General features: G+C 46.5%; 1 long non-coding RNA gene across 1 annotated transcript in view; it reads right to left on the bottom strand.

Annotated features, from left to right (window-relative positions):
* Positions 1-11,368: 11,368 nt before the first annotated feature.
* LOC143441962 (uncharacterized) overlaps positions 11,369-18,311 on the bottom strand; it is a 48,319-nt gene continuing 41,376 nt past the window's right edge. Inside the window, exon 4 of the long non-coding RNA XR_013109767.1 lies at positions 11,369-15,883. This is a non-coding gene — a long non-coding RNA (uncharacterized LOC143441962). The remainder of the gene's footprint in view (positions 15,884-18,311) is intronic.

Below are 18,311 nucleotides of genomic sequence, written 5' to 3'. Positions count from 1 at the left end.
ATGTACCGGTGTATGAACCCAGCCCTCAAGTTTTGTGTTACTGGGACTCCCATGAGTTGTGAGCTTCCTGGAGCTGGGATCACTTTCTCATTTGTTTCCTATCACTGTGAACAAAGGAGACTTAATAAAGAATTGTCACTTTAAAAAGGCCTCCAAGACCACACTCTGCAAGTGAAAAAAAAAAAAAAAAAAGAAAGAAAGAAAGAAGAAAAATCTGTCAGCCCTATAAACCACTGACTGCCACTTGGACACACGTGTGGTTCCAAGCTCTCCGTCTTCCTACCCCATCTGCGGCAACTTCTTGCTTGTAATAGCTGATGGATTAGTGTTGATCTGCACTGATTGCTCACACCTGTGAGTCAAGCTAACCCCTGTTCCGATTTGTGCAATCAGCCATGCCCAGGTAAGACCATGGGCTTCCCAAATGACAGGCAAAGAGACCCACCTGACAGGTCTGACCAGACACCTGTGAGATCTGTGAAGTGGGAAGAAAGGGGGGAGAAGGAAGGGGACTGACCCAATTCAACCACTAAACATGAGCACCGAACCAACAAGTGTACCATCTCCTCAACAGTAGGAGCTCCGGAGAGAGAAAGCATCAAAGGTCTCCAGTGAATGGGAAACGAGCCAGAACTGGCTGCAGAATATCCACAGGCATGCAGATCTACCACTTTCTCTGTACTAGAAGCTGAAGTCAGAGACGCCAAATGAACTTTAGAATTTAAACATTACTGGACACAGTCATGTTTTGAATTCCACAATCATCTCCGAGTAGCAAGCTGTAGATGTATTTATCAAAGTTGTCCTAATAATCTTTACATACCATCTCCTGGAAACAAAGAATGTGACTGCAAAATGCATTCTACTAGGGCAGTTCTCAACCTTCCTGATGCTGTGACCCTTTAATACAGTCCCTCATGTTGTGATAACCCCCAGACATACAATTATTCCATTGCTACATCATAACTGTAATTTTGCTACTGTTATAAATCATAATGTAGATACCTGATAACCAGGATATCTGATATATGACCTCTGTGAAAGGGTCATTCAAGGGGTCAAGACCCAGAGATTCAGAACCACTGCACTAGGGGCTAGAGTAATTCACTCAGAACATCTGTGGTAGGGCTAGGCAACCTATCACTTCTGTTGGAAAGGGCCCAGTGTTCTTAATGTTTCCCCTTCTGACAGTAATGACTTCTGGAAACACATGATTGTTTGTGTCTAGATGCATACACTTCTCTATGATCAGTCACAGAAGCAAACATCACATCCAAATTTCACACATACACACACACACCGCCTTTGCCCATTTATACTGCGTTCACAAGGGGAAAATTTGATTCCAAGAAACAGGAACAGTACCAGTGTCAACTATAAACACTCAATTTTCATGTGTTTCCTTTTGGGAAGAAGAAAAGGCCCCTCCTTCTATACATGAGAAGTTTATAAAAGTTTCACTGTATTTGCTCAAACTGTATGATTAATATCCCCCAGGACACAAATGAAAATGACCAGAAAGACTAAGCAGAAAGCCTTATTTGGAGCCAGACATGCTGGCACTCACCTTTAATCTCAGTACTTGAGAGGCAGAGACAGATGGATTTCTGTGAGTTTGAAGCCATCCCACTCTACATAGAGAGTTCCTGAACAGTCAGGTTATATAAAGAGACCCTGCCTCAAAGAAAAAGAAAAAGAAAGCCTTATATGAGTATAGGGCATTGTTTGCAATAGCAATAACAGAATCTTCTCTTTCAATGGATTATTTTTATTCGTAACCACACGTGTTAAAGCAGTGGACCAGGAGATTATTTAACTCAAGGTTGATTTGAGACTAGTTGAGGGTTAGCATATAAGCAGAAGGGTTCCGGTTTCTTCTGGAGAACTTGAGGGTGATCTGATACAACTGTGCCCCGGGGCTTCCAGACACACAGCATTCCACAGACTTTTGTTATGGCAAAATGGCTCAGCTATGGACCAGGGTTTCCTTACCTTTCTTCTCTTCTCCTTTCTCTTTCTTGCTGTCCTGGTATTTTGAAGACAGGGGCTACATTTGACCCTTTGTGATTTCAAGCTCTGATGCGATGCAAAGCTGAGATGTAGACGTTCCCTCTGGTTGGCCAGAGCCCCATCCCGTGGGAGCACGCAAGACATCGCTTACTTTGGAGCTGAGCTATGAGAAATCATGCCGAACCATGCACTGATTTCTTCTGGAGAAATTGGTGATAAGCCAAGACATGCATGGCCCTGTACACCGTGTCTCTCCACACTGCCTGTCCAATGGCTATCCCATCCTCGGTACTGCCATTGGACCGAGGGAGGAAAGAGGCCCCAAAGACCATCAGCTTTGAAAGCATGCGACAGAAAACATTGAAAATTATCTATGAGGCTTGGAGAAGGCATCTCAGTCAATTAAGAGCATGTACACGCATGAGAACGGAAGGTTGGATCCTCAGAACCCATGGAAAGGCAGGTGAATTAGCCCAAAGCTCTGTTCCTAATGTGAGATGGGAGAATCCCAGAGGCAGGAGAATCCCAGAGGCAGGAGAACTCCTGGAAGTAGTGGGTCATCTGAAATACAAAACAACAAACCAGCAAGAGAATCTGTTCCAAGCATGATGGAAACCTACACCCAAGGGGTCCTCTAACACATACAGGTGCCATGCCAGGTGCATTCCCATCCATACATGAATATGCACAAACATCACGGGGGGGGGGGGGGGGATAGTAGAGAGGGACGAGGGAGGGAGAGGAAGAGGGAGAGGGAGAGGGAGAGGGAGAGGGAGAGGGAGAGGGAGAGGGAGAGGGAGAGGGAGAGGGAGAGGGAGAGGGAGAGGGAGAGGGGGAGGAGAAGGAGAGAACCAAGACTACCTATATCCAAATTCTATCTCCACTCTTGCTGGCCCAGCACATCCTTTTGAGGTTCCTGAATGAACTGATCGTTGGAAATCATATGGCATCTTACCTGGCAGGCACATCATGAGTGCTTAATACCAACTGAGTTTAATTGTTGCAATAACCCTAGAGCAATGTGACATCGGCACCCATTAAGAGAAAAAGGAGAAATGCACTTTTCACCCCTAAATTAGAAATATTAGTCTCAGAGTCCTGGATCTATATGCCTTATAGCCCTAGGGGTGAGGGGCTAATACCCACTAAAATATGGGAACAACTGGGCAATCAATATCTCCAAAATGTGACAGCCCTTAAATAATGAAAGCAAGGCTCCATCTGATTCAAAGGCCCCTGTTCTTCCTACTCCACACACTGTAAATTCCATTGTGGGTGGGGCCTTCAGGCTTTCCCCAGTGATTCTGATCCCACCCAACTGGGGAATGTGTTCCTCTGAGTTCCTTCGAGCTCAGCCTGTATTGTGATGCAAGAATCTTGTTTCCTTTCCCAAAACTTAGAGCTTTCACACCACAAGGGTGTTCTCGGGCTTGCAAAAGCTATGAGGAAGGATTGCAGTTTCCTGAGGAGAGCTCATGCTGCCGCTTGACATTTTCTTCCAAATTTTTAAAAAGTACTTGAAAACTAAAGATAGAGGCAGTGAAGATAGCCAGCGTCTCAGCTTGAGGGGAACACAAGTCTGCTAACATATACCTCGTCTATGTCTAGAGGTGGAGGAAGGGAAAAAAAAGAAGAGGACGTGTAAGAGGAAGAAGAAGAAGAAGAAGAAGAAGAAGAAGAAGAAGAAGAAGAAGAAGAAGAAGAAGAAGAAGAAGAAGAAGAAGAAGAAGAAGAGGAGGAGGAGGAGGAAGAGGAGGAGGAGGAGGAGGAGGAGGAGGAGGAGGAGGAGGAGGAGGAGGAGGAGGAGGAGGAGGAGGAGGAGAGCAGTAACGGCCACCAAGCCTAGAATCCCGACAACCTTCCCTAGACAAGCCCCTGACTTGTGCCATGCTAGGTTTTCTTGGAACCAATGTGGAGGTGAGAAGGAGAAGCAATCCCATTATATAACATCACAGGCCACTGTCCTGAGGATGAATTATGGACATGGGGCTTGCAAATTTAGGAACCAAGTGGGCTCAGGCTGAACACCCACCCTAAAGCCAAGAGGCAAAGATGCCAGAAAGGATGAAAAATCTCCCTCTGCTAACCCAAGGGCTGAAGCCAAAGCCTTTTCTCTTTAATGACCGTGTGTTTTCAGCATCTAGAAACAACAAAGTCCTCACAAACACACTGCAGTCAAAGCCTCTTTCACCAACAAGTTTGGTCTTTGAAGTAACTGTTCCATATGTGAGACAGGCGTGGTTGACACTTGGAAACAAAGCCAAAACTTCCCCTTCATCTCTCACCAAGGCCACAACTTTAGAAAACTAATTGTCTCCCTTTAAAAGCTACTTTTTGATGAACCTTCACTCTGAGTCCATATATCTTACCCATTAATGTAAGCAAAGAATTGCTATTGACTTTATCTCCTCCTTCATTCGACACAAGCAGCCTGCTCTCTCTCATTACCAAAGAATCCCTGAATAGAAACATTTCTTCCCTGACCTTACAAAATTCGAATGTGCTGTCTGTCAGGTCCCAGTCTCACAGCAACTGTCCCCAGATTTGGGGTGTCCTACTTCCTGTTTTGTTGTTTGAAGATGGTCTACCTTCCTTCAAAGCTGATTAATCTCAGGGGCCTGGAGTGAAGGCCATGAGGCCATGGAGTATTCAGGCACCAAGAAACTTCAAGGCACAGAGTATTTGCAGTGCCCAAAATTAGAACACCCTCCTCCTCCTTTGATTTTTGACAGCCTATTTTTTTTTTCTGCTACAATTTAGTTCTTCCTCCTCTAACAACTTGAGTTAATTTCTGCTCAGAGTCACAAGTGAAGGAGCCAGGCTCTAACTGTGGACTGAGAAGGGCTGAGGAGCTGAAAGACGAGATGGGAGGCTGTGGCCATAGGGGCCTTCCATAACTGAGGTGTGGAAGGTAAGATTGGAAGACATAAAATTGTGGGGGCTTGTTTCTCAGAGGTGAGTGTGGAAGATGCTCAGAGAATGAGCCAGAAGCCTCCCTTCCCTCAAAGACAATTTAGTGCACACAGTGATTCCTAGGACACTGGAAATAACGTGTCCTTTTAGTCAACACATTTTACACACACCTTCCCACATGCACAATAACTCTTTTAGATCATGCCATTCAAATGCTCAGACCTCATTTTGAAAATATTTTTATTAAAGTCTAGATACATGTTTTATTTTAGAATTGTGCAGAGTTTGTGTGTAGCTATGGTCTTATTCACTCCACTGTATTCAGTGTGTTGAAACATCACCTACATGCAATGAAAAGTTGTCTCTTGTGTTGGGAGTGTGAATAATCACAGGCACACTTATCCTAAAGCTAACAAGACTTAACTGTCATCTTCCTTTGCACATAATCTGTCCAAGGCTCTAGTACTGGCCCAGACCATGACTTGAGATAAGCTTCTTGCTTTGCTAACCATCCCAGGACAAAGTGGGTTTCTGACTTTATGTCATAAAGCAAAGGTGAAGTACTCTCAACAGGAATGTATGCTATAGGACCTAGAGCCAGAAGTTTTCTGTGAAACAGAAAAGGAATTCAGGCAGAAATGTGTGGAGGGAGACGTGTTTGCAAAGCTTTCCCCATCTCCGCCATCACGTCCTTAACACTCTGAGCCTAGTGTGTGCATGCACTCATTTCTGAGCACAGCAGACATTCCCCCATTAGCCACATACATGAGTGTCTGATGGGTGGCCTCTAGGCTTGAGGGCAGAATGCTCTGAAACTTACATCTGAGATTGACAAGCCTTCATTTATTTCTTGGTGAGAAAAGACCCTCAGGGAAACGCACCCCAGGGAGAACCCCAGCTGGGGCACTGAGTATGAGAAGCTCTGATCAGCACACCAGACCCAGCTCACCTGGGCATCTCCACTCAAGAGAGAGCATCTCTGAGAACATAGCCTTAGTCAGCAGGCAGCAGCACACACCAGCACCTCCACACAGGAGAGAAGCCCTGCCACCATGACAGTGTGGGAAAGCTTCCCACCACTGCCCACATTTTAATGAACATAAATAACTCAAGCTGGGGTGGGGGTGGGGTCCTGCTTCAGTGGCTACTGTGGGAAAACCTGCTTTCCAAAGTCTAAGCTTTCCAAATACAGACACTGGAGGGGTTCTCTTTTGTTTGGTTGCAAACGATAAAACAAAAATGCTAGAAACAAATCCTACGATATGATTGTTATTCTGATGGCAAACATTGGTCCACTCAGCACCTGAGGAGGAAGAGCTTGATTGTGGTCTGCAGACAGGAAGCCTGCACTGGCCACTCTGCTCACGCTGTGTCTCCAGCACCACTAGAAACATTAAAACACCTATGCTGTTTTAACGCGGTCTCTGCATTTATCACTTGTAAAACATGCCCAGGGAAGCCCCAGTTGTCTTTCAAGCTACAGGCTATTACCGTTGTCCTGGGTAATAATGTCCTGGTGGACACCAGATGCTGAAGACACCACACACTTCGGCTACGAGACACAGAAAAATGGAACTGGAATCCTACTCCCTACTTGCCAGATTCCACAGTGTGGGAAAACCCTGTGCAGCCTGCTGGTGAAAGATGTCATTAACTGTCTTACTGGGTTATGTGCCCCAAGTGCTACAATAGCCGTGGGGAGTTTGATGAGAATGTATTTGAATGACTGGTCCCCAGTTGGTGGACTGTTCAGAAAGGATTAAAACCGTGGCCTTGTTGGAGGAGGTATATCACTGGGGGGTGAGCTTTGGGGTTTCAAAAGCCCATGCAAGGCCCAGTCTCTCTTGCTCTCTTGCCTCCAATTTATGGATCAAGATGTAAGCTCTCAGCAACTGCTCAAGTGCCAAGCCCCCTGCCTGCTATCATGCTTCCCAACATGCTGGCCATGGACTCACCCTCTAAGACTATAACAAGCCCCCGATTAAAGGCCTTGGTCAGTGTATCTCACCACAATAGGAAAATAACCAAGACAAATCTGACCTTCCAGGCAAGATATGGTCACAGTCTCGATCCTGGCAAGACTGTTTGGTAGAAAAACTCTCCCTTTCTGGTGGAATTTGAGACCTGCTCCATGGGAAGGAATTTATGTCTGGCACTGTATAACTGGGTCAAAGCTTATGGCTAGAGAGATGCAGGTCCTAATGAGGAACCGTATTACTACATTTTTGTATTCGTATATTTTATGAATTATGTATTAGTGTATTTAATGTAAAATGTATTAATGTATTTTTGCTGAGCAGACATATAGTCAGACTGCCTTCCAAATGTTTAGGTAAGCCCTTAGACTAGGGCTTCTCTCCACCTTCAACAGTGTGTGTGTGTGTGTGTGTGTGTGTGTGTGTGTGTGTGTGTGTCTAGTCAGTAGACATAATGGGTCAGAGAGCTGAGTACATAACCAAAAATGAGACATGTAATGATTCTCTCTCCAAAGCCCAGGGAACAATCAGAAGTGTGGTAGGAAGTTATGAGTGCTGGAAGCCGGAGACCAGTGCTCATTGATTCGGCATGGCTAATTGGAGCCATACAGTAGTGGGTGTGGCTACCTGAGCAGAACCCCTCCCCACCATATATTCATTCTTTGGTTGGTTGGTTTGGAGTGGTGTTGCTCTTGTGCTCTCTTTCTCTCTCTCTCTCTCTCTCTCTCTCTCTCTCTCTCTCTCTCTCTCTCTCTTTCTCTTTCACACACTCCCCCCCCACCCCCCGCATCACCTCTCAAACTGTTAATACTTTTCTGGCCCACCCATGGCAATCCCAAGGTCTTACTGTGCAATCCTAGGTTGGCCTGGACTAGATATGTTGACCAAGCTGGCTGTGAACCCAGAGATCTGTCTCTGCCCCTCAAGTGCTAAGATTAAATGTATCAACGTGCCCAGTTAAATATTTTATGTGTGTGAGTGTTTTGCCTGCATGTGTGAGCACCGCTTGTGTGACTGGTGCATGTGGAGACCAGAAGAGGGTGTCAGATCCACTGTAACTGGGATCACAGAGAGTTGTGGGCCACTATGTGGGTGCTGGGAATTGAAACTGGGTCCTCTGGAAAACCAGTGCTCTCTCCAGCTCCCAATCCAAATTTTGAATACATTGTGAGTGATCTCCTGTAAAACAGAATTGTGGTCACATACACAGTAATGTCAAATATCAGATTACAATGGAATAAACAAATTTATTCTACATGTGGTAATAAAATTGTGATAAGGTCCTGTACTGTGTGTACTGCAGGGAGAGATCAAAGGGTGGTGAAATTTCCGGCTTGACTCAGCAGAAATAATCAGCCCTCTGTTTTGTCCTGCCAAAAACGGTTGAAGTCGACAGGTCAATTAGTCACTAATGCAACCAAGAGCTTCCAGGACCCACAGCCCTGGAACTCAGAGAACACCTGTATATCAGAGGGCGTGCTTCCAACAACAACAAACTTTTTTACTCCTGGGAGATCTCAGGCTTGGTAAAGGGCCTTTTCTTTTTTGGGGTGGGGGTGGGGAGTTCTTGAGATAGTCTCTCCACATAGCCCAGGCTGTCCCAGAACTGTGTAGACCATTGCCTTCTTTTTATTTTTAGTTATAGGTCACAGGACACGACTGTTCCCTTCAGCTGAAAATTTCTTCTAATCTTCACTACTACACAAAAGGCTACTGTCCTTGGGAAAATAAGTTTAGTCTGGGTGGTGGTTTGAATAAGTTTAGCCCTCCCTCACAGACTCATGTGTTTGAATGTTTGACCCATGGGAGGTGGCACTATTAGGAAGTGTGGCCTTGTTGGAGGAGGTGTGACACTGTAGAGCTGGGCTTTGAGGTTCATAGGCTCAAGCTCCACACAGTGTGGAACACACTGTCTCCTGCTACCTGCACGTCAAGATGTAGAACTCTTGGCTCCTCCAGCACCACGTCTGCCTGCATGCTGCCATGCTTCCTGCCATGATAATGGACTAACCTCTGAACCTGTAAGCCAGCTCCAATTATAAGAGTTGCCTTGGTCACAGTGTCTCTTAACAGCAACGGAAACCCTAACTATGATAGTCTGTTTACATCAAGACCTCTCGTTACCCCCAGTTTATTAGTATTTTTGCACTTTGAATGCACAAATATCTATTGCTCACCGCCCCAACATAGCAGTAGTAGTATGGCTTTAAGAAAGAGTATTCTGGAAGGTGGTGGGTTGTGGTAGTTTTGTCAATTTGACACAATCTAGAATCATCTGGGAAGAAAGTCTCAATGAAGGATTATCCAGATGAGGTTGGCTTGTGGGCACATTGCTCTTATACCTCAGTTACTTGCTCTGTGAAATGGTCACAAAACTGTACCTACTGCTCTCCTGTGATAACAGTACCTGGACCATAGCAGATACTTAACACACACTACTGGTTCCCTGTTGCCATTGGAGGGGCTAGAGGGGACTTCTCTATGTCTATCCCCTAGCATACAGCACCAAATGGGATGTTCTAGAGAACCAGAGCAGCAGTCCTGGATTTTGGAAGGGCCTGTAAGCTGTGAATTTAAAATGTCAGGTGACACTGACTTGTTCAGATTTCTCTCCCCAGAACAGAAGCATCCCTTTACATCAAAAGATGTAAATAGAGTTTTTTAGGTGGATATTTATACTTCACAATAAACTGTGCAATTTCAAACTAACCTTACTATAATTGTGTATATAATTATGCACATTATATACACACTTTCGATTATAATGCAGCCATTACTGACATGAAGATGGCAGGCGAATACAAGCAGTAAATGAGAAACGACAAAGGTGAGAAGAAAATAAAAGGGGTCAGCAGTTCCAGGGAGCCAGCACCTTCAATCTAAGGAACTATAGCATCCCCTCCCTGAAGGCTCCTCAGTGACACTGTATAGCCGAACAGCAAGATCAGCATCCTCTTAGGAACGCAAGGACCAGTCCCCATCTTGGTTTTGCTTTCTTGTGTTTAATGTTTCATTTATCCATGCAGGTGCTTTGCCTGACCTATGTCATGGACCACATTTATGCCTGAGGAGGAGGAAGTCAGATGCCCTGGAACTGGAGTTACAGATGGTTGAGACCTGCCATATGGGTAATGAGAACCACACACCAGTCCTCTGCAAGAGCAGCCAGCGCACCTAACCGCTGAGCTGTCCGGTTACTTCCTGTAAGTATTTCCTTCCATTGTTTTTGCCTTTCCTGCTTCTTCCCATCTCTGCCTCCAGCACCTCCCAGCCAGACCCACATCAGCAACTCACGCCATTATGTATAGTACTGATATTCATCCCACATTATTACCACATTTCTCTCCATGCTTTTCCAGGTAAAATAGTCTCAAAGAGACACATACATGTGTGTGTACAAACAACCTTTCTCTTTTCCCTCTTCTGTGGAACTAGAACATCTATGAGACCATAGCAAGGATATTCTCATCAACACATACTTAGCTCAGCCTCCTCACACCTTCGCATACAACATTAATAGCTCTATGATGACTGACATAGTACCAGAAAAATACACACATACAATATATATATTGGAGGAAATGCCTCCAAAAGATCCCACTGTAAGGCATTTTTTCAATTAGTGATCAAGAGTGGGAGGGCCCCTTGTGGGTGGTGCCATCCCTGGGCTGGTAGTCCTTGGTTCTATAAGACAGCAAGCTGAGCAATCCAGGGGAAGCAAGCCAGTAAGTAACATCCCTCCATGGCCTCTGCATCAGCTCCTGCTTCCTGTCTGCTTGAGTTCCAGTCCTGACTTCCTTTGGTGATGACCAGCATGTGAATAGAAACCCTGACTAAGACATACATATGTATGTATGTATTCATGTATATATATATATGAATATTGTCAAAAGCCAAGTTGAAATAAAGAGCTTTGGGGCGATTACACATAGTACTTAGTGTCCAGGCCTCACTCTTGTGTTTACCAACAGTCTTCTATTTTGTTTATTCACTTATTTGGTGCCTTACATTCCAAGGAATGAATGCTCAGTCTACAAAGGCAAGTTCTTGGGGCTGTATTCACACGCTATACGCGTAGTCATAGGAAAGCAATACAGTCCACAGGAGGCCAGGGAAGGAAGGAGTGAAGGGTCACTGTAAATAGAAGCATGACACATCAAGAGAAATGGACCAGGAAGATCTCTCTCAGAACAATTCACTGCAGCTGCCCGTTTGTGCTCAGTGATCTTAGCCTGAACTGGAGTCTTCTTTGCCATGGAGTCCTCAGAGAAGCCCCAAAAACAAAACAGAAAAGAGGAGGAGGAGGAGGAAGAGGAGGAAAGGAAGAATTTTAAAATGAAAAAAGAATACCTCCTTTTCTCTCCTATACCCCATGCCCTGCAAGTTTCAGGCCTCTTCCTCTTAAAAGCCTGATTCAAAGGGAACGAGGAAAAGGCCCCATTCACACTAAGACCCAAGGAGCCAAAGCACAGTGTTCATTGCTTACATTTTAATGCCTAGAATATCGTTTAAGCTCAACAATACAGTTTGTGTCCAGGAAGAGAAAAGAGGTCCTGGGGGATGCTCTAGCACTCACCACAGAGACCTGGCTACCCACCCGAGCAGCAAGAGCAAGCCCAGACTCAGTGGTTCATTCCAACCCGTTTCCTCATTTGTAAAATTAACATCTTGAACATCCAACTTTCAGAGGCACGCCCAGTTCCCCCCTAACATTCTTTTCACTACAGTCTAACTGCATAGTCACCTCAAGAAGTCTCCCCAAGAAGTCTGGGCCTGCCACAGTGAGGAGGGTCTTGGCAAATGCAGGTAGGAAACCCCTACCCTGCATTAGTTCCCTCCCTGCCTTAAAGTGTCCCCATTCGCCAAAAGACACGTGGCTCTATTGTAGTAGAGATGCAGTAGTCCATGAGGATGCTTGAAGTCTCATGACACCCTTTGTTTCCAGCTTGGCTCACAAAACCAAGTTCTACACTGCCAATGGGGCTTTTTCTTTTGCCATGACAGACTGTTCCTAGCCCCTGCGGCTCAGCCCTCTACAGGAGTGTCCGTCTACCCCAGCAAACAGTTTACTCAGCAACCCATAGTTCCTGATTTCCTGCTTTTTGCCAGAGGCCCACTTCTGTTCTAGCACTCTCTACCTGAACAAGAGTTCAGAAGAAATAGGCCCATACATCCTAGGCTTGACCCAAGACAAAGCTGAGACATGGTGCATGCATGCCCCTTCCAGTGAGTGGGATATGACCACGTACCTCTGCCACTGAGGCTGGAGGATGAATCTGACTGGTGTCAGGTTTCTTAAAGCTTTCCTTACTGAGGGAAAAGACCCTAATGAAGCAAACAGTCAAGTAACTCATGCTTGTTTTATGACCCTGGCACAATCTATTAAGAAGAGGAAGTACTGGAGGCCAGGACCATTAAAGCACTGGACAGCACTGGGTCCTCAGTGACAGAGCTGAGCCACTGAAATCTGTTACTGGCCCCCTTGGAGCATACCCACATGTGTTTAAGCCAGATGAGTCTTGGTTCCTGTCCAAGCTGCATTACAGCTGGATGCATACTAACACATCCAGAGCCTAAACTAACAGACTCTATTGGCGTACATGGCTTTCGCAATCCTGCTGTTTCCTGTCCATCATTATATGCTTAGCCCCACCTCCCTAGTATGCCCGCTCCTCAACTCTGGGAAACATCACCATTCATCCACCATGCTCCATTGATCTAGAGCATGTCAAACACACCTCTTTTTGATGCGACTACAGCACACCTGTCAACTGCACTAGACTGTGAACTTCTTGTGGGCAGCAGTGTCGAGGACCAGCCTGTGCCTCTGGCTCACTCTATGGGTACACATAAGCAGATGACACGGAATGACACAATACTCCCCACTTGCTACAACATCCGGAATGGACTCACCCCTCCTGCGGTGCAGATACTTTGTATCTTGATGTGGGTGGGCGTTGTCCAGTGGGAGTGGCTTCTAAACGGCTTTCAGAGTCTAAAGTGGAAGTGGAGCCTATGGAGCTCACCACTGTTTAGGGCTTTGGGGGCACCATTGAGTTTATGTCAACAAAAGAAATGGACAAAAATGAAAACGTGACCTACTGTGTTTGGAGAGTAAAGGAATCTAGTCCTAAAGGTTGAATCTGAGAAGCATGGATGCTAAGGCCTGGAAGAGCTGTCTGCCCACCCCACCTCATGGCACCAGTGTCGGACTGGTCTTCAGCGAGCTGCACTCTTCAAAGGGAACTGTGAAACAAGGACTCGGACCATGACTTCCACCTGGATCAGCTCCACTGAAGCTCTCTGATCTTAACGCTGCATGCCCGGGACCCCATGCAGTTGTCTGTACTGTGCACCTGTTGCTCCTCTGCCTCCTATCCCCTCACATGCTCACGCATGCCCTGCTTCAGTCTCTTCCTGCAAATACAAGCAGCAGCTCAAATTAGTGGCCGGACACAAAAGATACGGGATGTACATGCGTAAGTCTGACAACCAGAGCCCGACAACTTCAGCAACGCCTCATTCAGGGTCAGGCTTACTCTTTTGGAAAAGTAGCTCACATGTACTGTGGTAGTGTCAACAATCACACTAAGGTTGTGACGCCTCACTGGGGAGTGCTGGTCACACACTCTATTCATCTTGCTATAGAGAGCAAGGCTCCCAAGGGGGGGAATAATGTGTCGAAGGGAGAAAAGTGCAGTGTCGGGACAAGCAGGCCCCGGAGGCTGCAGGATGCTGAACTGAGCTCCATGGTAAATGTTTAGAGCACCACCTGCTCTAAAAGTAAATCCAAATCAAGCCTTAAAAACACAACCAGGAGAATTGCCCTCTACTCTTCCTGGAGTCATACTCCGCTGACTCTTCACTGCCTGAAAAACACATGAATGCTAGACTGGAGACATTCCACCATCAAAATGTACTGAATGCTTACTGTATGCTAGCCTTAGAAGACACGAGAACACTCTCCCAGGCTGGGGAGTCCTTGAAATACGAAGAAAGAGGGACGAAACTGGGTAACTAGGGTGGGGATGAAGCAGTAGAAATGGTGCTTCCAGGAAGACTGCTATCACCAGAGTGCCCACATAGGCTCCAGGCCCTGAGCCTAAAATGTCTTACTGAAGGAAAGGGTCTCCTGGGCCTCCAACTTTAGTCTCAGAGACAAGAGAGTATGTCCGAAGGCAGGGGTCTGTCTGACTTGTAGTGGGTGGACTGAAGCATCATGGACACAGAGGTGAACAGTCACATCTAAACCCAGACACATGCTGCCCTCAGCTTCACTTCCTCAGTGCTTTTTGTGACGTCCCCTGGCACATCCCCAGTGCCCACAGGACACCTTCCAGCCTTTCTTTTCTGAACATTTCTGTCTTCTGCATTCACAGTTTTCCTTTCTGGCCCTTCCTCTCTGCCTAGACCCCTCATGTCCCTGTGAAGTCTTTGCACACTCCTGAGCACTGAGGGGTCCCCTCTATATCCTCTTATATGACTTACTTGGTCAAAGGAATCACATCTTTACCTTTAACAGACGCTGCCCCTGCCTGCAGGATCAGTTCCTCTTCTAGAGGGCTTGTGGACCTGAAGTCCCAGGACACATGGTAGGAAACACAGTAAGGAGACCCAAAATGTGAGCTTCCTAGTACCTGGATGAACAGGGAGCTCCTAGCGGCCTCCCTGCAGAGCATAGCACAGGTCTTCCGTGCAGTTTCTCCTATGTACAGTGCCCCAGGCTGAACCTCTTATCCTGGGACCCTGATTTGGGTGCATCACCTTAACCTCCGCTTTTGAGGGTGATCTGATTCTTTCCTATTCTTGAGTATCAGAAAACAGAAAACAATACAGCAGCATGAGAGAAAATCAAAGGGCCTGGCTTCTCTTTTGGAGAGCTGGGCTTGCATCTCAGCAGTAGCAGCAGCAGCGATCTGGTGGCTCACTAGAAAGATGTAACTGTGGACATTGAGCTATACCGGAAGCATGCCATGAGCTCTAACTCTCAGGGCAGTGAGCACACCTTAGCATTTCACAGGACTGCACCCATCCTCAGGCTTAAGATTTTCTGCCCTGCCTCCCATTGCTCAACCAAACCAACAAGTCCCACAAAACCCTGGAACTTCAGGAATATCTTGAAGCAGTGGCATTTGCGAAATGTCTGAAGGAGAGAGAGAGAGAGAGAGAGAGAGAGAGAGAGAGAGAGAGAGAGAGAGAGAATATGAGAATCTGGGCCTTTGGGCCAAGCAAGAAGATGCTGCCAAGTGAAAATGTGGAACACGTGGTACCTGGCATTTGGACTGTGGGGTTCATGCCTAAGACATCTTAGAGTTCAAGGTGGATAGAGACGGACATAGCTATGTGGTTACTTGGAACATACGGGGGGGGTGCACGTGTGCATGCGTGCATCTGGGGAGGGGATCACTGTATACAGCAAAGGAATACACCAAAGCACAGGCTATTCCTTGAAGACGTGAAATACAAGTACTATACAAGAACACTCTGAAGCCCTGAGCTTGACGATGTCTAGTCCATGAGGAATATCTTGGTACTTCAGTCAGTCCATCTGTAAAATGAATGCTTGGTGCTCAGATACCACTGCCATCATTTGGGAGAGAAACCGATGGGAAACAGAAGGGCGAAGACAAAAATCTCAGCTTTTTCCTCATGATGCCAACACTCGCCCACATACCCAACAGAGATCAAAAATGGTACGGGGCTGGCAGCTCTAAAGCCCAGACATTTCACAGATGTTCCTACTGTAGAAGCAGCCATTCAGCAGAGAGTCTCTCTGGATCCCAGTCTGGGCTAGCCTTGTGCTGTGAACTGATGGCTATGTGGTGGTTTTCGCAGGAAGGCATGCCCATGCCTGTGAGTCCCCAGAGGAGGGACTCTCATGAAGCCTGCTGTCTAACTCAGCAGAGGCTGAGTCTCCAAGAGAAAGTGTTGTCTTGTAGAGGAATGCAGCCTGCCACCTTTTCTCCTGTGGATCCATGAGGGCTCTAGAAAACAAGCACGTGTCAAATTATAAACAAATGTTAGGCCAAAGGCAACCCCCCCCCAAAAAAAAAAAAACCAAACAAACAAACAAACAAAAAAACCTTCTTACGGGTCTCCAAATTCTGTCTGACACAGATCACTTTGGTCCCCTTTCCAGAATCCAGAGGCCAAAAGCTTAAGAGAGTCCCAACTATAGATAAAGAAGTCCTAACTGAGTCTCAGAAGAGACTCCAAGAATGCCTAGTTCAAATCTGCCTCTCCCAGCACAGCTGACCCTTCGCTGCCAGGGATCAGCCCTTCTTTCTTTACACCTGATTTTAGTCTGGCTGCCTCCCTCAGGTCATCAGGTATGCCTGCTGAATATTCAGCCCTGTACCCCAGAGCACACAGCAAGCCCTTACCCCAGGGCCTGCTGTTTTCAAAGCCTTGAAGGAAGTCCCCTCAACACAGTCAGAAATGCTATCCTCCCAGTGCCAGCACCAGGGCCAGCTTATGCTATCCACCAGAATAGAGGCCTCTGCAGGTCATTCATTACCAATCCCTGGGCAACTCTGACCATTGACCTTCCTTCAGCCCTCAAGTCTTATTCCAAGCATGCTTTTTCACCTCTACCCTGGGCTCTGGCATCTGCCTAGTACCCCAAGCTTCTCCTCAATACCCAAACTTTCCCTCTCCACTCTGGCATTGCACAGAAGACACATACATCCCTCAGACAGACAGCAGGGCCCAGGTCCAACAGTACAACCCATAATCTCCTCTGAGATTAGAAGACTCAGAGATGGGGGCTCAGAAGGTAACAATATTGCTATGAAAGCTCACATGAGGATCTGAGTTTGAATCTGAGCATCTATATGAAAAGCTAGGTGTGGCCACGCACACACCAGCAATTGAATGGCGGGGAGGAACAGACACCAGAGGATACCTGGGCTTGTGTGCCACCACCATCTCAAGAAAGTCAGACAGAAAGCGATCAAGAAGAATACCAAGTGCCTTTACCTGACCTTTAATTCTGACCATTTGAGTTACCTACACAAACACATATACATCCCAGACACATACACACATCAGACACACATGTACATCACCGACATATATGGAAACACATATAAAAACATCACAGACATGAGGGGGGAGAGAGAGACAGAGAGAGAAAGAGAGAGAGAGAACATGCCTTTAGGAAGAAAGACTGGAGGTCAATGGAGAAATATAGAAACTCTTTTTTATTTCTTCTAGACTGTCTGTAAAGTCTTAATTTGAGCATAAATGCCATTTAATTTTTAGTGGAAAAATGTGGGCATTGAGTCCTGCTCCTAGAGATATCTGCTTATTGGGGAAGGTGGGGTCAACACCTTTGTTTTGTTTAAACAGAAGGAGTTGGGTCTGTGTGCAATGGGAAAGGAGGTACAGATAAGGTTGTCCCTATATTGCTCCTTTGGTAGATGGTTTTTGTTCTTATAGATGTTGAATGGGAACACGGAATTCAAAGCAGGCCTATTTCCCGGGCGATGCAGAACATAATGGACTCTCACTGAAGTGACCAGATATTCACAGAGAGGGACTAGCTGCCCAAATTTCAGTCCTGAGTCAAATGTGACTTTGAGCCTGTCTCAGCTTACAGCATTGTTATGGAGATCCCATTTGTTATGTGTGATATGAGGCACACTGAGTCACAGTCACAGCAAGTGAACTCCTCATCACTGCTCTCTGTACCCCAACATCTTCTTATTGAACCACGTCACAGCACCATGACCCATTGATGTGTCTAACTTCACCACCAGGCCACATCACACGCCATCCCCACAGATGCAGATACAGAAAGGCTACATCACCCTAGTTCCCGAAGAGCTATGCCTTGCTAAACACAACACAATGGTTCCTCTGTGCCATGAAGTGCCAAGGTATGGAACCCTTTGGTCTGCAAGACCTCCTGCCTATGACAAGTTCTGAACTGGTCTAGGTAAGGCTGCAACAGACTGGTTCCAAAGGTGATTCCATAAGGAAGCCATCTGCCTCCCTTGCAGCAGCCTCTGGTGGCCCTTCCACATGACATCCCTTTCTTTGGGGATGGCTATGTCTCAAATAGAGCTGAGCCCTCTCTTTTCTCCTGCCTTTCCAAACCCTGGCTAAGGACAAACCGATTTCTATGCCTCTCCCTTTCCAGAACTCAGCATCCTCGTACTCCATTCTCTGAAATGAAAACACTGATATTTCACTTCACATATGGACACTTGGGGGTTCAGACAAGGGAACCTGCTTCCTCTTCCAGAATGCTACCCCTGACCTGCACAGGGCGTAGCCCTCCTGCTCTGAGCACTCACCTCCCTCCCCACACTTTGCTCAGGTCTCTTCTGGGCCAAGGAGATTCATCCTTCCCCAGCTACACACCTCTCAACACAGGCAAGCAGCCGGAAGTTCCAGTGCAGTTACCAC

The sequence above is a fragment of the Arvicanthis niloticus genome, chromosome 4 (genome assembly GCF_011762505.2).
Source record: "Arvicanthis niloticus isolate mArvNil1 chromosome 4, mArvNil1.pat.X, whole genome shotgun sequence".
Classification (NCBI taxonomy): Eukaryota; Metazoa; Chordata; class Mammalia; order Rodentia; family Muridae; genus Arvicanthis; species Arvicanthis niloticus.
The sequence above is the reverse complement of the archived record's forward strand: the minus strand, read 5'-3'. Positions and strand labels throughout refer to the sequence as shown.